The sequence below is a fragment of the Drosophila teissieri genome, chromosome 2R (genome assembly GCF_016746235.2).
Source record: "Drosophila teissieri strain GT53w chromosome 2R, Prin_Dtei_1.1, whole genome shotgun sequence".
NCBI classification, from domain to species: domain Eukaryota; kingdom Metazoa; phylum Arthropoda; class Insecta; order Diptera; family Drosophilidae; genus Drosophila; species Drosophila teissieri.
In genome coordinates, this window is record NC_053030.1 from 1727800 (window position 1) to 1750215 (window position 22416).

The window sequence follows — 22416 nt, forward strand, 5'->3', positions numbered from 1 at the left end:
AAACTGAATGACCCAATTCTCTTTTCACAAAATCAGAATTATGCGTAGTTCTTAACTCTTTATGCAATACCAACACATTCTGGAGACTTATTCCAGTCCGCATACACCAATACTAATGCACACTGCATTTTACTGTATGCTTCTCGTTTTCGTGCAGACTTCTACTTTCCCCCGCTCATACCCGCGACCAGCTACGTTCGGCAGAAACTCTAACGGTTGTTTGCCGCGCATTAAAAGAATAGAAAAGGCGCCTGCATGGCGCGTGCCAAGCAGAAAGACGCAATTGCTAAAAATGTCGTTAAATTCAAATGATCTGCGACACGGCCTTCCTGACCTATCACACGTCCTCGTGTGTTTAAAATCCCTTAATATCGATCATCGTTATTAATTTATCATAAACTTTTTTTTTTCTCAAAACTTAAAGTTATTCTTCATTCTTTATTACTTTAAAGCAAACCAATACAAATAATTAAAACATTTCATTTATTACATTTAAGCCATGAGATCTGGATTACCATCAACTTTCAATCAATCAATCATAATTTTATCTTCTTCACACATAAATCGTTAAAGTTCTTGATTTTCAATACATTTTTCTACTAGCACACCGTTTTTCAAACCGGCCAGTCCATCTTTTGTTAGCCTAGCTCACAGCTCATAACTCGACAATCCGGCCAACATACGTGGCACCCAGTTGACGCGGTCTATAAGCCGGCCAACTAACTCACACCACCAATCGTTACCAAATTTATACTTAACTGCAACAAAATGGCGAACCACATAACTCGGGCACTCATATGGTAGAGAAAGTCGCAGTTGGAATAGGTCCGGAGGTTTACAAATTCTTAGTCATTCTCAAGATCACAGCCCTCACTGGCTTGATCACTGGCGTCTTCTGCGCTTTCATCTTCAAACACTGTGGTAATCCTCTTCTCAGGCATACATCGCAGAGATTCATGAGAATATTTATGAGTTCGGTTATTATTTAATGATTTAAGTTTATATCGATCTCCTGGTAATACTTCGGCCACTACAAATGGACCTTTAAACTTAGGATCTAGTTTGGTCTGATGACGTTCCTCATTTTTAAGCAAAACATGGTCTCCTACCTTGTGTCTTACAATAGTAGCTTTATTTTTAGCGAATCTAGCTTTATTAATTTTGGCATTCTTTTCCATGTTATGTTTTGCCATTTCTCTAACTGAGCCAACATCGACAATATTTTCTTCATTTACAAGAGGTGTAAGACCAAATGGCCTTGCTTCTTTGCCAATAAGTATCTCTAACGGACTAACTTTAGTAACTCTGTTGGGTGTGCAATTAAGAGCCAGCTGAATCTCATCTAAAGAATCCTGCCAAGATCCTGGGCCAGTTTCAACTGCGGTCAGCATGGACTTTAGAGTACTCATGACTCGCTCCACTTGGCCATTGGCACGACTAGCACCTGTGGCAATTAAATGTAAATCCATTTTCTGTGCTGAGCAGAAATCACAGAATGCTAAACTAGCAAAACTACGACCTTGATCAGCGATAAGTCGGGAGGGGACACCGAATAACGATATAACCGATCTCACTGCCTTAATGCAACTATCAGTGTCTAACTTCATAGTATGAGAGAGGTAGACAAATTTGGTAAACGCGTCTATCAACACAATTATATACTCCTTCTGGTCGCTTTTTCCGCTAAGTTTACCTGTAATATCCACATGAACCGTATGCCACGGGATGTCGATTTTAGGAATGGGATGGAGCTCGGATTGTATTTTGCCAGACGGAGGTTTTGACAATCTACAAGTGATACAGTTGTCCACAAATTGGCGAACATATTTAGACATTTTATCGAACCAATAGAACTCGTACATTTTCTCAAGAGTTTTCTCCCACCCGAGATGCATAATTGACTCGTGTAAGTTGTTGACAGCGGACCACCGAAACTGCTTTGGGATTATGGGCAGACATCGAGTCTTTTCATTTCTTTGAACTTTTCGGTATAGAGTTCCAGACCGTATTTCGTAAGTTTTGGCCAAATCCTCGGGAAATTCATCATTACGCAATTTAGAGATAATAGAAGAAGTTTTTTCGTCTCTTTGCTGTTCAGCCAATAACCAGTTGTCAGATTGATATGTTTTTCGAGCAAATGTCTTCAGTTCATATAAATGGTAACGTGATTCTGCTGAAGATGTCATCTTGCTAAAATACTCGATAACTCGAGTCTTCTGTTCAATTTGGTGCAGCAAAATAGCTCCATAGCCAACAGAACTCGCGTCTGTGTGGAGCTCGATAGAAAATTGTGGGTCGAATATAGTAAGGACGGGTTCATTAGTTAAAATAGATATTACTTTTTGCCGTATTTGCTCATGCTCCAATTCCCACAAAAATGACTTGCTCTTTGAAGTAAGGCCGTAAAGAGGTTTCATCAGTTGTGAAAACTTGGGTACAAATTGTCGAAAATATGAGACTAGCCCAATAAATTGTCTCAACTGAGTGACGAACTGCGGGGGTGGCAAACTCAAAAGGGCTCGAATTTTCCTGGGATTCGGTCGGATCTCACCTGTCTTTACCAAGACTTAAGAAAGGAACATTTTGTAATATAAAAGAAAATCCAGCATGCGTAAGTGTTTGCAATACTATTCGCAATCTTTCAAAAGCTTCTTCTTTTGTACGTGCAATTATCATTAAGTCATACGTAATCATTAATCATTACGATTAATAGCTCTTTGGAATACGGAAGGTGCGTTTTTAAGCCCGAATGGCATAGTCAAATATTCGTACTGGCCTTCTGGGGTGACAAACGCCGTTCGCTCGACTGAATTCGGGTGAATAGGGATCTGGTGAAATCCGCTTGCCATGTCTATACAGCTGAAAAACCTAGCACCACTCATTTGATCAGAAATTAGCGGCAAAGGGTACTTGTCAGAAACGGTATTTGCGTTTAGCTCTCTATAATCCACGCAGAGGCGGTCAGTACCATTTTTTTTTCGGACAAGTAACATTGGGCTCGCAAAGGGGGAGGAACTGGGTCTAATAATGTTTGATTCCAACAGCTGGTGAATTAAATGCCGAACTTTTTCCTTTTCCTCTACACTGTAGCGAACTACGAGTATAACTTCCCCGAGCAGATGGTAAATTGCAGTTGGGCGATCAAGCACGCGCTGGTTCCGGCTACCGATTCTCGGTAGAGTAAAGGGGGGGAATATTTGACATCGCGACTACTTGCTCGTCTCGTATCACACTCTTATTTATTTCGCGTGCTTTGGAATTGATCTCCACAAAAAAACTAAAGGACTATCGGACGACAGGACTAAGGACAAACAAGGACATAGCACACTCGTACGACAGCAGCTGTTAAGCTGTCGACGCCCACCCTACCTTGACCACCACTAACCATTTGACATAACCGGTGATCCCTACAAGTATGCTATATTTTACACGACATACACCTTCCGTCGACGCATGGCACCCCTAGAGAGATTTATTCGGATTTAAACATTATAAAATTTAATTTTTAACATAGAATATACTTAAAAACTGACAATGTTTTAACTGAAACAGGTTTAGACAACATATCCTAAATAATTACCCTACTTACAATTTTTTTTTTTTTTTTTTTTTTAACGCGCGAGTCCCACGGCCACACCTCCCGCCCAACCGACCGAGGGGCGCTGCCGTGTATCGTACGGCTCGAATCGCGGGAAGATGGACGCGATATAGAGGACAGTAAAGGACGAGGAAATATTATATGTATGCTAGTAGTAATATCTAAGAATTCGTTAAGTATGTTAGTATTGATCGCTTTAAAAACGGCAGAGAGTCAGAATTAGAGATAATAGGATAGAATCTATTATAGTCAGAACATAATACTCTGTAGGGATCATGCAACTCATAGTTAGATCTACACTTATTTAAGATTAAAGGTACGTAATTTCTAAATCTGCTTGGAACAGTGAAGTTTAGCCGACTAACCAAGTCGGGACTATCCACTTCACCACGAATAAGGTTAAAAATAAAGACTGTTCCAAGCATCGTTCTACGGTTAGCTAAGGAGGGTAAGTTAATTAACATTAATCTACTCGAATAAGGAGGTAATCTACGGTTTGCATCCCAATTAAGGCGCCGTAAAGCAAAAAGTAAGAAGTTCTTTTGAACCGATTCAATGCGGTCCGAGTAAACTTCATATTGTGGACTCCAAACAGGTGATCCATACTCGAGGATCGGACGGACTAGAGAAATAAATAAGGTTTTGGTCATGTAAGGATCATCAAATTCCTTTGACCACCGTTTTATAAAACAAGCACACCCCTGGCCTTATTGACAATAGACGAAATATGGTCTGAAAATTTAAGTTTAGGTCCAGAAGAACACCAAGATCATCAACATGTGTTATTCTGTCCAAAGAGCACCCACTTAAAGTGTAAGTTGCGTGCATTGAGTTGGCACGACAAAAGGTCATAACTTTACACTTAGAGCCATTTAAGTTTAATACGTTATCACGGCACCATGTTTGAAAGCAATCTAGATCGGATTGTAAGTCCAAATGGCGAGAAATGTCCTTATATTGCAAGCATAATTTTACATCATCAGCGTACATTAGTACACGCGAATGATTTATTATTAAGGGAAGGTCGTTAATAAATAAGGTAAAAAGGAGCGGACCTAGGTGGCTCCCTTGTGGGACGCCGGATGTGACTCGGAGAATACAAGAAAGAGAATTTTTAAAGAGGACCCGTTGCGTCCTGCCATTCAGATAACTTAGAATCCAATTTAGGAGATCAACAGGGAAACCTAATAAATCAAGTTTTTTTATTAAAAGTGAATGATTAACAGAGTCGAATGCTTTACTAAAATCCGTATAAATGACATCTGTTTGAAGATTATTTTTGAAACCCTGTACTACGAAGGAGGTTAGCTCCAGAAGGTTAGTAGTTGTTGATCTGCGTTTCATGAAACCATGCTGACATGGTGAAATAATTGACCTACAAAGGTGCTGCAAATGAGGAGTGATAACGTTTTCAAAAAGCTTAGGGATAGCAGACAATTTGGAGATTCCTCTGTAATTGCTTGCATCCGATTTGCTACCTTTTTTATGGAGAGGGATCACAAAGGACTCCTTCCATATTTGGGGAAACTGTGTAGATTCTAGAGATAAGTTAAACAGTTTTAGTAGAGGTTTGCACAAGGCTTCCGCACAGAATCTAAGCACACAGCCAGGAATTCCGTCGGGACCTGGCGAATAGACAGGCTTAACTCGCAGAAGATCATAAAGCAGTGAGCTTTCGTTTAAAGTGGGACAGAATATTAAATTTGACTTTGATACCGCGTAAGAGTAAGGTCGTTCGGAATGAGGTAACGTAGAATATGTGGTTTGAAAAAACTTGGCAAATAGATCGGCTATTGCCTGATCCGATGTTACCGAAGTATTTTCAAAAAATAGCGAGGAAGGGTAACTAGTTGTTTTACGCTTAGTGTTAACGAAATTATAAAACTGTTTGGGATCTTGTGCGAACTGGAACTTACAACGGTTTAAATAATTCTTATAACACTGAGCATTAAGCACGGTAAAATTTAACCGAGCACTTACATATTTGGAAAATATAGATTGAGAACCGGTATTTTTAAATTTTATATAAAGTCTGGACTTAACATTTCTTAGGTGTGTCAACAATTTATTAAACCAAGGTGGTTTGTTAGAAGTAGACGGATAGTACATCGGAACACAAGAGTTGAAAAATGATTTAATTGCAGTATAAAAAATATCTATGGCATCGGCCATTATGTTGCAAGAATATAGATCGGACCAATTAAAGCCAGATATAAAAAGATTTAACCTCTGAAAGTTTGCCTTACGAAAACAATGAATTCGTTTGGTTGACTTTTCTGGCCTCTCTTTTATTACGGTACCTGTGTCAATTGTCACCTCGAAAGTTGGATGGTATGGATCTTCTGGTTGACTAAGAGGTGCTACTCTAGTCAGAAACACACTTTCAGGACTTGAAACAAAACATAGATCCAATAAACGACCAAGAGAATTTTGAATATAATTAACTTGCGACAACGATATGTCAAGCAAGCCGTCAATAAAGTCATGCTGTGCTATAGGCAGGAGAATATTTGACTGTTCCTCTGTGGACCACTTAGTGCCTGGTATATTAAAGTCACCTAGGACAACTAGTTGGTCCCTATCGGACAGTCTGTTTGTAACGGATTGGATAGCGGACAAATGGTTAATATATTCAGGAAATTCAGAAGACGGCGGAATGTACGAGCACGTAATATAAACATAGCTATCAGAAAATGACAGCTTTACGCATAAGAATTCTATGTTACGGAACTCGTCAAAAAGTACCTCCTCTGACGTGAGGGTAGACCTAACAGCAATTAGGACTCCACCTCCCCGCCTGGAGGGACGATCATGCCTGTATACTGTGTACATACCTGGGAGAACTTCGGAGTTAAGTATCTCCGGTTTTAACCAAGTCTCTGTAAACACAATAACATGGGATGCAAAGGAAAGACTATTAGAATACAAATTAGTTAGCTTACTACACAAGCCTCTTACATTTTGATAACAGATAGTGAGACTAGATTTTAGTTTTTTGAAGATAAAGAAGTAGAAGTAGTAGAGGAGGATGGGGCAGTGATCTGGCCACTTGTGGGAAGTTTAATTCCCACGGGCCTTTTTATCCTATTTTTAATCTTAGCTTCAAACTCTTTCACAATCATACTTTTCGGCCAAAAATCACCAGAACATATGGTTGAGAATAGCTCATTTGGGACAGTTATCTTGAAAGATGAGATGTCCCTAGCATAAGAAAAGTTAAATTTTTCCACTTTTATGTTGTCGGCTTTTGTTTTGTCTTGTATATAAGACAGTACATCAGATGATGTTTGATCAGGGGAAAGCCGAGAAACAAAAATTTGTTTCTTTAGTGGAACCACCGAGAGGGGTTTTGGCACTGCAGGTTGTATTTCTGAAGTGCCAACTTGTGCCGGTAGTCCGGACTCAATATTCCTTTGTGGTGGTAAACAATTCGGGACGGGTGGAATCACCGGTTGAGAAACCAGTGCGGACATAGCGGAATCTGTAGCAATCCCAGGCTGGACTCCCTCCACAACCGATTGATCGGATTGCACCGAATCTTTTTTAGCTGCCGATCTAAGCAACATTTGAGGGTTTGCTGCGATCGTCAACTGATCAGCTGTGGAGTCCTGTTGATCACTCGCCGAAGGTTGCGGGGCATTCCCCTTAGGCAGCCTACCACCAGCGGCTTTCTTGCGCTTTGGAGATTCTTCTAATAGTTTGAGGCTATTAAATTGTGAATCAAGCGCAGAAAGAAGATCATCAGCTCGACGAAAACTATCTCTAGCCACGCCAAAACTGCTGATCAGTCCTTTCAAGCCTTTTGGCGCATAAAGAGTTGCATTTCATTCGCAACTCCTAGGCAAGTATCACAACAGTATTTTAGATTAGGGCCTTTAGCTAGGTCATCACTTGTTCGGCCGTTAAAACCAGCGCACTTAGTGTGCACCATTCTATCACATAGCCAACAGGTCATTTTTGACTGATCAGGCTTTATTACCTGACGGCATTTGTTATGGAAGCAGACAACATTGGTTTCCATGTTTAATTGGGTTTTGACCACTGTACCAAAAGACAAAATCAGAAAATGTACCGCAAGAGCGCAGTGTGCACTTTAAGATTTTGTGTGGGAGAGCGAGAGAGCGGGTGCACCGTGCAGTTAAGTACAAAAACAACAGCACTACGGACAACGCACGAAAAAGAGAGTAAACAAAACGCAAAGACAGAAAGAGAACAGATCGAATTAATTTATTAAAATAATGCACATATCACAAAAGATTCACTCGCGAAACGAACGGCACTTTAACTAGTACAGATTATGAAATTGAATTATTAAATAATTTGTTAAATTCCACCGCTGGATTTAGCAAAACAAAAATAAATTCGGAGCGCAGAAAAAAAAACACGACCGTTCGCTTTGAAGCTTGGAATGTTTATGTTTTTAAACATCTATATTTAAATTTTTAAAAGACTTTTTGGACTGTGGCGTTCATGTAGATATTATCGCAACAGATATGTATGTAAAAATGTAAAGTTTTTTGTTTGCTTAAAAAAAAGGAATATTTACGCTCGGCAGAGCATTAAGAATAGGGGAAGTAGGTTATATAGGGATGTGCATTTTAATTTTTAAATTTTTTGTTTTTATTCTTTTAAGATTTTAGAAAAAGTGAAGATTGGGGCAAGGGTAAAATTTAAACATGAGCAATTTTCCTTTTCCATTTTAAATTTCTTTTTTTTTGAATCTATTATTGGTAAACAATGGACTTGGAAACAAGTTGCGCCGCAGTAGCTAATTATTTGATTTTATTTTTTCGGCAGCTGCTTTCTCATTTATGTAAAACAATTAAAATTACTCACTTTGGATTTCCCACTATGAAGTGCTTCAAGTGGTTGCCTGTGAAAGAGAAATCAGCTTACACCGCCTTTTAATCCTAAGAGAGCTATTTATTTTCGATCTGCTCTTTTGAGCTGCTCTCCTACTGCGGTACTCTCCCTCTTCTTTTTACTTCATTCTGTACTCACGCCAGTTTAGGCGGGAGGAAAAGGGGATAAAGGGAGAAGGAAAGAAAAGAAAGGAATTGCCCTAAATGAATACTATTTCTCTTACAAAAATAACTAAAATTAGTTTCCTAACATAAGGCGGATTTTATTTTTCCGATCGGAATAACTTTTGATGATCTGCTTGTCTGGTTGCCGATCTGCTTAACAAGCAGTCGGTGTAAACAAGGTGTAAAGCGGTGTAAGGTAAAATAGGTATAGATGTAGATAATATAACGATGTTGAATTCAATTAAATAAAGTTTTTGCGCTTAACGGTGGCGCTGCTGACTGATGCAATCCAGAAATAGACCTTCTGGTCGGCAATTTATGCTTCCCTCACTGGTCTCACTGGCCTCAATGGTTATTTTCTTGAAATATAATATTTTCCTAGGTGCCACCTGTAATTTTATGCCCTTAACAAAAAATGCTAAGTCACAACACACGCACAAAACTTACCCTCTAGGGGTTGGCACTAAAGTTAATCGAAATATAAATTTTCCGATTCACTGGGTTTTCTTCTCGATCGAAATTTGTGAGTTTTGGTTGAATTGGTTGAATTTGGTTGAATTATTGAATTTCTCTTTTTATACCCGTTACTCGTAGAGTAAAAGGGTATACTAGATTCGTTGAAAAGTATGTAACAGGCAGAAGGCAGTGTTTCCGACCGTATAAAGTATATATATTCTTGATCAGGATCAGTAGCCGAGTCGATCTGGCCATGTCCGTCTGTCCGTCCGTCTGTCCGTCTGGCCGTCTGTCCGTATGAACGTCGAGATCTCAGGAACTTCAAAAACTAGACAGTTGAGATTAAGCATACAGACTTCAGGGACATAGACGCAGCGCAAGTTTGTCGATTCATGTTGCCACGCCCACTCTAACGCCCACAAACCGCCCAAAACTGCCACGTCCACACTTTTGACAAATGTTTCGATATTTTTGTATTTTTGTATTAGTCTTGTAAATATCTAACGAGTTGCCAAAAATCTTTTTGCCACGCCCCCTCTAACGCCACAAACCGCCCAAAGCTGCCACGCCCACACTTTTGAAAAATGTTTTGATATTTTTTCATTTTTGTATTAGTCTAGTAAATTTCTATCGATTTGCCAAAAATCTTTTTGCCACGCCCTCTCTAACACCCACAAACCGCCCAAAACTGCCACGTCCACACTTTTGACAAATGTTTCGATATTTTTTCATTTTTGTATTAGTCTTGTAAATTTCTATCGATTTGCCAAAAAACTTTTTGCCACGCCCACTCTAACGCCCACAAAACCGCCAAAAACTGTATGTGCTAAAGACTCTCCTTCGCACTTCGAATAGCTGAGTAACGGGTATCATATAGTCGGGGAACTCGACTATAGCGTTCTCTCTTGTTTTTTTTTGTATTTTTGAGAGATCACTATATTTTATTTTCGGATAACTCGGACGCACTTTCTTGCTCGCTGGTTTAAACTCAATTAATGCCCAGTGGCTACCGCTTCGGGTCGGGACCCCGAGTCTGAACTCCAAAAATGCAGTTGGAGAAATGTTCTACATGACAGCCTAATTAACATTTTTCCCGACCTTAAGAACGACCTAATTAAGTGCCTACTTTTAGGCCGAGATCAACGACAAGCTACCTTACAATCCCCCCCTACCAAAATCTAACTTGGGGTAAGGTATTACCACAAGGAAGATTCAAGCTTGTCGGGCGGATACTTTCTATTGCCGTAGGTCTTTAGCATGGTATTTGCCTACAACCTTTCCTTGGAGATCCTCGATCTCGTAATAAGCCGCTCCTAGCTTCTTCCGAACTCTTGATTTTATGAAGACCGGAGCCAGTTTTGAGCTAAACCATTTGCAAAAATTGCTTTGCTGGAACTTCCAGGTACACTTCCTGTCCAGGTCTATAAAATACCTCTCGGCTTCTCAAATTGTAGGACCGCTCGTTTCTTTGCCTTTGGACGTCCATCGCCTCCTGGGCGGTACGCATGATTATATCCCTCGAGTCGTCTTTATCAAACTGCACCGTTCTGTCTTCCAGCAGTCCTAATTCTCTAATAACTCGATACGACTTCCCGTCTACAATCATGTGCTGCCCAAACACCATTCTATAGGGAGTTGTTTTAATGGCTGAGTGTAAACTCGATCTCAACGCACAACAAATGCTACTGAGCTTACTATCCCAGTTCTTTTGGTTTGGGTCTATGTAAGCTTTAATAGCAGCTAAAACAGATCTGTTGACCCTTTCTGAAGCGTTGGCTTGCGGTGCATAAATTGCGGTATAAGAATGCGCCACGCCATATTTTTCTAACAGGGAATTGAAAGCCACGGATTTAAATTGTACCCCATTGTCGGAAATGATTGTTTCCGGAACGCCAAAACAGTGGAAGATTTCCTTTTCGAGGAAGGGAAGGATAGCCTCCGTTGTGAACTTTTTTACGGCTTTAAGAAATGGGAATTTTGAAGCATGATCGACGACTATGAACAGTCCTATATTCCCTTCTGAGCTACGCGGATACGGTCCTAAAAAATCGACATGAAGTCTTTGGAAGATCCTGTCTGAATGACCAGTATTTCCTAAGGGTGGCCTTAAGATCTGACTGGGGTGTTTGGTAGTTTTACACACCGCACACTTGTTGACAAATTCCTTGACATCTGCTGCTAAATTTGGCCAATAAAAATATCTTCTTAGTTTCTCCAACATTTTAGCTACGCCGCAGTGGGCTGCATTGGGATCTTCATGAGCTCTTTTTAGCAAGTCGGGAACTAATTCTTTGGGAAGCCAAAGTTTCCAGCAAGACTCATCTCCAACCTTTTCGTCTGCAGCGCGTTCCGCGCGGCGATACAAGTACCCGTTGCTGATCCTGACATCCAACAATCTGGGTGTTCCTGAAGAGACAGCTGACTTTAAATTTTCGTACTCCATTCCCCTGAATGCTTTGGCCTCCATATCCACTAAACTTGCTACTTCGAAAGCGGATAGGTCGTCTGTAAAGGTCCTTGACAGGGCGTCTGGCACCACGTTCTGACTGCCTTTTCTATGGCTTATTTTAAACTTAAACCCTTGTAACTTTAGGGACCAGCGGGCCAGACGGGAACTTAGGTCTCCCTGGGACATAAGCCATTTTAAAGAAGCGTGATCCGTGATAATACTAAAGTCTTGGCCCTCCACATATGCCCTAAATTTTTGTACTGCCAACACGGCTGCCAGACACTCCTTCGGTCACCGTGTAGTTTGATTGGCACCTGTTCAACTTCCGAGACATAAAGGAGATCGGAACCTCGTTTCCTTCCGAGTCTTGCTGCATCAGGACTGCGCCAACTCCTGTATTGCTTGCATCGCAATGAATGGAAAATGGTGCGTCAAAATTCGGGCTGTGTAAAACTGGGGCAGTGCACATTTTTTTCTGTAGCCCCTCAAAGGCTTCCTGAGCTTCCTTGGTCCAAACAAATCTCCGTCTATTTTTAAGAGTATCTGTAATTGGGGAGGCTAGCGCTGCGAAGTTCTTTATGAACTTATTGTACCACCCAGTCATCCCTAAAAATCGACGAACCTGCTTCATTGATCGCGGGCTTGGAAATTCGACTATGGCGGATATTTTATCTGGGTCCGTCCCTACAGTTCCATTTCCAATCACATGTCCTAGATATTTTACTTCTTTGATGCAAAAGTTTCTCTTCTCCACATATCGATACAAAGCCTAACTTTTCCTGGTTTTTGCACCAGGACTACTGGGGAGGACCAAGCGCTGGATGACTCTTCAATAACCCCTAACTTGAGCATCCTATCCAACTCGGCGTACATCAGTTTTTCTGTTGCAGGTGATACGGCATAGTGTCTTTGCTTTACTGGCTTTGCTTGAGCAACATCAATGGAGTGGGTAATCAATTGGGTCCTTCCTAATCCTTTTAAGGCATACGACGGGAAAAGTTGAACAACCTGAAGCAGCGTTTTCTGCTGGCTTTGAGTAAGCTCTCGAGCCGAAGGCTCCTCTAAGGCTGCCACTACTTTGTTGTTGCCACAGAAAGCTTCGGGTAGCAGCTGAAAGTGCTTCCAAAAATCTATTCCTAAATAGAGATCCCCTGCTAAAGATGGAACTACGTAGAAGGTGATATTTTTATTCTCGTTTCGGAAGGACACTTCAGTGGTTACTCGGCAGGTAATTTTCTGAGATTGTCCATCGGCTGTTCTAACATCTGCGGTAAATTTTTGGCATAAAATATTTAGACCTGGCAGCTCTGTGGCCAGACTACCACCTATGCAGCTAACCGATGCCCCTGTATCCAATAAGCCCACTACTGTTTTTCCTAGCATTTTCACCTGAGCATACGGCCTAACGTCGCGAAGTTGCCCCACAATGGCTGAGAGAAGCAGCTTCCGTTCTTCCTTTCTTCGTTTTTTTCTTTTCTCCCTGCGAACTTTTGATCGGCTTGTATCTGTGACCTCTAGCTTTTGTTGGACCTGGTCCACCTCAAAGGTTGTAGATACGCTGCTACTTGTTTGGTTGTAATCGTTTAGTTTGTCATCGTTGATTTCGAAACCATCTGTCTGCGTGCCCTTGTAGCACGCCCTTGCTGGTTTTTTGGAGCGTAACTAGTACATTTACTGCATCACGGCTTGTACTTATCTGCTTTACCGCAACCATAACAGAAGACACGTCTGTCCGCGGTGCACTCCTGATACCTGTGACCCTTTTCCTGGCAGTTCCAGCACTGCAATTCCATGGCCGCTAACTCTAGGTCTTCCTCTAGATCTTCGAGTTCCGATTCTGACTCGATCTGACATTGGACCTCGCAAACCTGTCGCCTGGGTACCTGGCGTTTTGGAAACCCCTGAGGCTTCCCTACGCTTTGCATAAAGATTTCCCGAGTCCTAACCAACCTTCTTAATTCGGAAACGGTATCGGCACGTTCGTATAAAATTTCGTGCTGAATATCGGGTTGGAGATTGGCTCGTAAGGTTTCAACCATAGCTCCTTCTGACATGGGCTGCGATAGTCTATCCGCAAGAGTTGGGATCGGTAGAAATCATCGAATGATTCGCTTCCGCGTTGCTTTCTCTGGTCTATCTCGGCCCTGATATTTCTGTCAGTTCGGTCGTCCTTAAATTGCCCTTTGAGTGCGGCGCATAATTCATACCAGCGCACAACGGTTACACTTTTGTGGTAACGCCAATACCACTCGCTCGCAATACCCTCGAATAACGTACTGGCATTTTGAGCCACGAGTTGAAGATTACCGTCCAATGTTTGACCGGCTAAAGCTTCGACTCGGTAAATAAAGTCCTCGACAGCCATTGGACCCTTTCCTGAGAAACGTAGTTTCCAGTTAAACATTATCTTGGCGATCTTATCCGGTCTTAAGGAGGTCATTGCTGACGCAGGAGACTGGTTAACGCTACGGGTTGGGCCTACATTTGGTGAGCCTTGTGGAACTCCGTTAGCTCCCGCGTATATTGGGTCTAGAAATACTTGGTTAGACGAAAGGCTTGATGCCTGAGCTTGAAAGCCCGCAGTGATCGCTTGGGTCAGACTATTTGTGTGTTGGCCCAAAGCGTCTGCAAAATATTTTGTTTGTTGGGCCAAGGCTGCCGTAATGGCTCCCGAGATAGCCGATTTTATGCTTTCAGCCATTGCTGTCTGAAAATCGGTTGTGGGTTCAGTCGGAGGTGAAGGCTGTTCTTGGTTTTTTTGGTTGGACATTGTCGTTTTTTTTGTAGCCTTTCTTGACTGGTTTTGGACCTAGTCAGAACGTTTGGTTGTGCTTTTGGAGTTTTAAGTTTTGACCCTGAGGGTTGGTTTTCTAGGTCCACGGACAAGTTTTCGGTGGACGGTAATGAAAGGGAACTAGAGCAGACAGGACAGATTATATTTTTCCCCGATTTCGCAGTAAAGCAAGTTCGGTGAAATTCGTGTCCGCAACTGGTAGTTAATATTTGGCTAGGATAAGAAATAGTTCTAGCGCATATGTGGCATATATTTTCTACAATTTTAGATAAGTCTTCGGTGCTGTGTGCTAGTGGCATCTCTAATGAACCTATGCTTTACACTGACCTATACTATACACTCAAGAACATATAATAAAATAAATAAATAAATAATGTGGACTATTAATAAAAAAAATTATCCTATTAAATAAATAATTGAGAACACAAAAATAAGGTAAAAGAAAATAAATAAACAAATAAAAATTTGGTTGCCATGCAATCGTTTTCAGGTATCGTTGTGTAAAATTCCTTGTTACTAAGGTCCTGACGTGGTTTAAATGTACGCTATTGACACTACTGATTTAAAACAGAGAATTACTAGAATGGAAGGTGAAGGATGTTGTATTTAGACATAGAAAACAAATATCTTGGCTCAACACAAGGCAAAAGGCAACAAGTGGTTCCTTGATTCTTTGAAATCTTAGTGAACTTTTTACTAGTTCTACATTTAACATCCTATGTACATTAACCTTTTGAATTTCATTAATAAATGACAAATTATACAAAACACAAAAGGCAAAAGACAACAATTGGCTTGTACAATTTATACATTTAATTTTTTTAATTTTATACAAAAGATTAACGAACAAAACAAAATTAAAAAGGAATAAAAATAACAAAATAAATTATTAAAACATTAAGTGCACTAATTATGACGCGGCGTTAAAGCTAAATAGCTGAAACTCTTCCAGCAGTCAATAGGACAATTTAATATAATAATAATAATAATAAAACAATATGTGTTCCGATTCAGTAGCGGCGTAAGAGCCAAATGACTAATACTTTTCCAGCTGCCTGATTTAAGCAATTTTCGGATTTCTAGATCGCGTTTTTTTTTTTTTTTATGCTTCGACCACATACTTTTGTTAAAGAACTTGTGGAGATTTTGGGGACGAACGTCTGATGTTATTGACCGTTTGAAAAAATGTTTATTTTTGATCTGGCCTCGCCGGATCGATCTTTCACCATGACAGAATCGGGCCTCACACGTTTGGGCGCCAAAATAAGATTATGATAAATAATAAGAATACTGTAGCGAACTACGAGTATAACTTCCCCGAGCAGATGGTAAATTGCAGTTGGGCGATCAAGCACGCGCTGGTTCCGGCTACCAATTCTCGGTAGAGTAAAGGGGGGGAATATTTGACATCGCGACTACTTGCTCGTCTCGTATCACACTCTTATTTATTTCGCGTGCTTTGGAATTGATCTCCACAAAAAAACTAAAGGACTATCGGACGACAGGACTAAGGACAAACAAGGACATAGCACACTCGTACGACAGCAGCTGTTAAGCTGTCGACGCCCACCCTACCTTGACCACCACTAACCAATTGACATAACCGGTGATCCCTACAAGTATGCTATATTTTACACGACATACACCTTCCGTCGACGCATGGCACCCCTAGAGAGATTTATTCGGATTTAAACATTATAAAATTTAATTTTTAACATAGAATATACTTAAAAACTGACAATGTTTTAACTGAAACAGGTTTAGACAACATATCCTAAATAATTACCCTACTTACAAATTTTAAACATCTATATTTAAATTTTTAAAAGACTTTTTGGACTGTGGCGTTCATGTAGATATTATCGCAACAGATATGTATGTAAAAATGTAAAGTTTTTTGTTTGCTTAAAAAAAAGGAATATTTACGCTCGGCAGGGCATTAAGAATAGGGGAAGTAGGTTATATAGGGATGTGCATTTTAATTTTTAAATTTTTTGTTTTTATTCTTTTAAGATTTTAGAAAAAGTGAAGATTGGGGCAAGGGTAAAATTTAAACATGAGCAATTTTCCTTTTCCATTTTAAATTTCTTTTTTTTTGAATCTATTATTGGTAAACAATGGACTTGGAAACAAGTTGCGCCGCAGTAGCTAATTATTTGATTTTATTTTTTCGGCAGCTGCTTTCTCATTTATGTAAAACAATTAAAATTACTCACTTTGGATTTCCCACTATGAAGTGCTTCAAGTGGTTGCCTGTGAAAGAGAAATCAGCTTACACCGCCTTTTAATCCTAAGAGAGCTATTTATTTTCGATCTGCTCTTTTGAGCTGCTCTCCTACTGCGGTACTCTCTCTCTTCTTTTTACTTCATTCTGTACTCACGCCAGTTTAGGCGGGAGGAAAAGGGGATAAAGGGAGAAGGAAAGAAAAGAAAGGAATTGCCCTAAATTAATACTATTTCTCTTACAAAAATAACTTAAATTAGTTTCCTAACATAAGGCGGATTTTATTTTTCCGATCGGAATAACTTTTGATGATCTGCTTGTCTGGTTGCCGATCTGCTTAACAAGCAGTCGGTGTAAACAAGGTGTAAAGCGGTGTAAGGTAAAATAGGTATAGATGTAGATAATATAACGATGTTGAATTCAATTAAATAAAGTTTTTGCGCTTAACGGTGGCGCTGCTGACTGATGCAATCCAGAAATAGACCTTCTGGTCGGCAATTTATGCTAACCCTTAACAAAAAATGCTAAGTCACAACACACGCACAAAACTTACCCTCTAGGGGTTGGCACTAAAGTTAATCGAAATATAAATTTTCCGATTCACTGGGTTTTCTTCTCGATCGAAATTTGTGAGTTTTGGTTGAATTGGTTGAATTTGGTTGAATTATTGAATTTCCGCTACCGCTTCGGGTCGGGACCCCGAGTCTGAACTCCAAAAATGCAGTTGGAGAAATGTTCTACATGACAGCCTAATTAACATTTTTCCCGACCTTAAGAACGACCTAATTAAGTGCCTACTTTTAGGCCGAGATCAACGACAAGCTACCTTACAACACTCAACCTATATGGGCGCCTTTGGACCGTCTTATTTTGAGCGATCAAGCGAATTTCTAACTGTCCCGTAGTCACACGGCTTTGGGGAATTCCATTTATGAATGACCCTGAATATTATTGTATTATTGACAACAATTGGTCTCTATCTGGTCCATGCAGATCGGTGTCTTCACTAGTCAAATCAGGATTCTTTTCGGAAACTTCAACAGCCAATATAAATTTTTCATTAAACATAGTAAGAGATTTTGATGTTATTGTCACACCGACTCCCTGGCTCAAAATATCTCGACCAATCAGAGCGTCATACTTAATATAATTGTCTAACACTACATGAAACAATATTTCATATGAACGTTCACAAATCAAAACATTGGCCAATATCTGCAAGGTGCTACAAATAGTATTGCTACCAAGACCCCTTAAAATAACTACGTTGCCCATTCTGGATCCAGATAGTCTCTGCGAAGTAGCCTCCTTGATGAGTGAACACTCAGCTCCAGAATCAAAACAAAATTGGAACGACTCACCAGATTGCGAAAACGTTCCTACAGGTTCAAAAATGGTACAGATGCTGACATCTTTTACAATGTTGTTTTTGGAAGACGACGAACGCTCCTGACGATCAGGACATACTGTAGAGATGTGTCCAGCTTTTCCGCAATTGAAACAAGTCAAAGTAGACCGGTCTTTCCCTGAAGGTTGCTTGCCGGGTTGCTGGACGTGCACTGCCATTGTTTTTGATCGACAGTCCGCCTTTTTGTGACCAGGCTTTCCGCAGTTGTGACACTTGAAGTGGGGCTTAGCTCGTTTTCCTGGCGGCTCTGATGTACCATCGTTTGACAGGTGGCTCGGTTTGGCGTCAAATGAATAGGCCTTCAGTTCTTGATGCAGCTCGTTTCGAGTGTTGATGTCGGAAGTGAAAACTAAACGCCGCAAACGCCTGTAAATTCCAGCTACATGCGCCAGTGTAATGGACACTGCGATTTGCTCCACACTCGGCGTCTTCCATTTGGCCATAAGCGAAGTAACCATTCGGCTTCCATATAACGAAAGGCGCTCGCCTTCCGCGGGGCGTCCATTTTGCAGATTCATAACTGCTGCCGCTAATGTTTCTGTTCCCGCAAAATGTTGCAGAAACAATTCTCGGAACTGTGTCCATGATATACCAGGAAAGCAAGTTTGTGACAGCCAATGAGACGCGCTTCCTTCCAGTGATTTGCTGAGGGTCATCACAAGAGCTCTGCCTTCCAGTTGGTTTTCAGACAAGATGTAGTCCACCGTTGAACACCAGGATTGCGCGTCTGATCCCGCACGTTCAGGATTAAACCTGGGCAAAACCACAGCAAACGATTCTTTTGGCTCTCTTTGTGAGTGTTGCATTTGTTTGAGAAGTTCAGAAAAATTTCGATTATGCGCCTCCAAAATTGCCAGCAAACTATTTTCATTGTTCAAAGTAGGTATAGGCGATCCCACTTCTGATGTCGAAGAGTTATCAAGAAGCCCTTCTTCTTCTTCACTACTCTCGTTGTCTGCGCAACGTTTTCTGACGTGTAAGCGAGGCATGTCTGTTATGCGTAATGATCGAAAACTGAATGACCCAATTCTCTTTTCACAAAATCAGAATTATGCGTAGTTCTTAACTCTACATGCAATACCAACACATTCTGGAGACTTATTCCAGTCCGCATACACCAATACTAATGCACACTGCATTTTACTGTATGCTTCTCGTTTTCGTGCAGACTTCTACTTTCCCCCGCTCATACCCGCGACCAGACTACGTTCGGCAGAAACTCTAACGGTTGTTTGCCGCGCATTAAAATAATAGAAAAGGCGCCTGCATGGCGCGTGCCAAGCAGAAAGACGCAATTGCTAAAAATGTCGTTAAATTCAAATGATCTGCGACATATACATACGTACTCTTAACTACTACATAAACCCAATTGGGAATGAGCGTAATCTTAACAGCGTAAACGAATAATTTTTGATACAATATTTACAAAAATTTCCATTCAATCAATTTGTTTAGCTATTGAGCTTTTTCAATAGCTGTTCCGAATAATAAATAGCCGAAGAAAGTTTGTTTACTTTCCGATACTGTTTATTTTGCGAATTGTTTACGGCAGCTAGGGCCGACAAAGAGCTATATCGAAACACAAGTTGAGTCTTTGCCGAAAAACGAAGAAGTGACAATTGGCGGGACAGACAGCCGAAATGCAGCGCCCAAGCTTAACGTAGGTAGATAACAAAGAGAACAAGGAATGAGCGCCGTACAGATAAATGCGTGCGAGAACAGCGGTTTGCACTATGGGCATCGCAACTGCTACCACTGACTATTTCGGCTTACAATATTAAGAGTATGAGATAGTCTACTGCACAGTTTTGGCGGCTGCATGACCCAACATCCTCCCCCCGTTGGAAGCTTGGCTTCCAACAGAGTCCTCAAGGGGAAGCAGACACAGCTTGTTCACTGCCCGCCTTATTACTCCAGACGCGGTCCTCAATTCTGCAACTCGATCGACGCCGTCTCTGCCAGGAATCAACTGCATGACTCTCGCCAAAGGCCATCTCATTGGGGGTAGATTCTCGTCCTTAACAAGAACGACGTTTTCCACGGCTACGCCAGGCTTTGGGGTGCGCCACTTGGAGCGCTGCTGGAGCAACGTCAAGTACTCTTCCTTCTATCGCGACCAAAAGATTTGCTGAAGAAAGGAGATGCGCTGCCAAGAGTCAAGCCGATTATAGTTTAGGCCCGTTATATCTGGCTCGTCAAACGACGAAGGCGGACCACCATTGAGAAAATGCGCCGGAGTGAGGACGTCCAGATCGGCAGGGTTCTCTGAAATGGGAACTAAAGGTCTGGAGTTAATAACTGCCGAGATGTGGCACACCAGCGTCCTCAGCTCGTCGAAGGTCAGAACCGCCGTACCCACAGCGCGGTAGAAATGATGTTTGGCCGTTTTCACCGCCGCTTCCCAAAGTCCACCGAAATGGGGCGACCGTGGAGGGATGAACCGCCAGTCAATCGTCTCCGAAAGGCAAAAATTCTGAACGGAGCCTTGATGCTCGCTGCTGAGAAATAACCTTCGAAGTTCCAGAAGTTCATTCTTGGCGCCGACAAAGTTGGTGGCGTTGTCTGACCAAATTTGCTTCGGCTTCCGCCGGGTGCATATGAACCTCTTGAGTCCGCACAGAAACGCAACTGTCGAGAGATCCTTGATCAGCTCCAGGTGCACTGCCTTGGTTGCAAAGCATATAAATACGCAGACGTAGCATTTAACCGCGGGCTTGTTGCGAGTATCCGACTTGTGAAAGAAGGGTCCACAGAAGTCTATGCCAGCAACCAGCAACCAAGCGCTCCTTGGGAAGGTCCGCCATTATGTGCTCTATCAGCCGCGGCTTCATCCGAAAACATCTAACGCATCTGTTCACGGCCTTGGTAACCGTCTTCCTCCCCCCAATAGGCCAATATTGGGATCGAATTGCACCCAGAAGAGCTCGAGGTCCGGCATGAAGATTGCTTTCATGGTAATGCGAAATAATTGCCAGAGTCACCGGATGGGACCTTGGAAAGATTTTCGGGTGGCGGCCATCAAAGTCCAATGACGAATCCGGAGGCGACCGCCTACTCTAAGAAGTCCAAACTGATCCAGAACGCGACAGCGAGGATATGGGACTAGACGAGGAACTCTTCCAGCGTTTTAGGGACTGCATGTCCCCATAACTGCGCGCGCTGCACCAACCGCAGCATCATCTGAGTACCCTCTTGAATGTGTGCGACGGTGAGCCCAGGATGACGAATTCCATTACAAAATTTGTAAATGTATGCAAACACTCGTTGCAGTGAGGGGTACGAATTTGCAAATTTGGAGCTAGCAATTACATCCACGTACGGCGACTTTACGATGAACACACTTCGACGAAGCTCAAGCACCGGTTTGTCAGGACAAACAGCTGCTGGCCAATCTCTTTCAGGCTCCGTAAGATAGGCGAATCCATGCGCCCAGAGTGACGATTCGCTAAGCTCAGACGGCAGGGATCCTCTGGATAAGATGTCAGCCGGATTTAACACCGTTGGAACAGAACGCCAAGCCGTGACATCTGTCAGCTCCTGAATGGCAGCAACCCTATTTGCCACAAATATGTTGAACCTGGCGGGCTCATCTCGGATCCAGGAAAGTGCCACCGTCGAGTCGCACCAACAATAGTAGCGTCCTTTAAATACTTTCAAGCCAACTATTTCCCTCATGATTTTAGCCAGAAGATCCGCACCACAAAGCTCCAGCTTTGGTACTGTTATGGTCTTCAACGGAGCTATGCGCGACTTCGAACAGAGCAAATGGCTAAAACTTTGATTCCCTTTAGAAACCACATAAACGCAGGCTCCGTAGGCATCAATGCTTGCATCACAAAAACCATGCACCTCAAGACCAGACTCTGCGCTGAACACGAACCGAGGGAAACTAACATGACTTATTATTTCAAAACTGCGACATATATCAAGCCATTTCGTGTTATGAGTTTCCGGGAGGCTTTCATCCCAGGACAGCTTTTCCTTGCAGAGCTGCTGCAAAAAGATTTTACACCTTGTGATTACAGGACCGACCAGGCCCAGACGATCGTAAAATTTAGCAATCGCAGACAAAACAGAGCGCCTGCAGGGTCTCAATGGCGACTGAAAGGCAGAGAACGAAAACAATAGCTGGTCGGAGGCGGGATCCCAAGCGAGACCTAAAGCTTTGGTGAAATCGCTACCATCTTCAAACTTCATGAACGATTCCTCGTCTTCGGCGGACACACCCTCCAGCACAAGCGGAATGTTAGAGAACCATTTCCTTAGCTTGAGCTTGCCCTTCGCAAGAATGCCAGCCGCCTGCTGCATTATGTTGATAGCATCCTTTACGGTGCCGGAGCCGGAGATAAGATCATCCACGTAAAAATCGCGCCTAAGAATTTCTGATCCAACGGGAAACGCTGCCTGCTCATCGATTGATAACTGCTGCATAGCCCTTACGGACAAGAAAGAGGATGGTT

General features: G+C 41.9%; 1 pseudogene; it reads right to left on the reverse strand.

Moving 5' to 3' along the window:
• Nucleotides 1–845: 845 nt before the first annotated feature.
• Nucleotides 846–18922, reverse strand: LOC122612929 (annotated as a pseudogene).
• Nucleotides 18923–22416: the final 3494 nt, after the last annotated feature.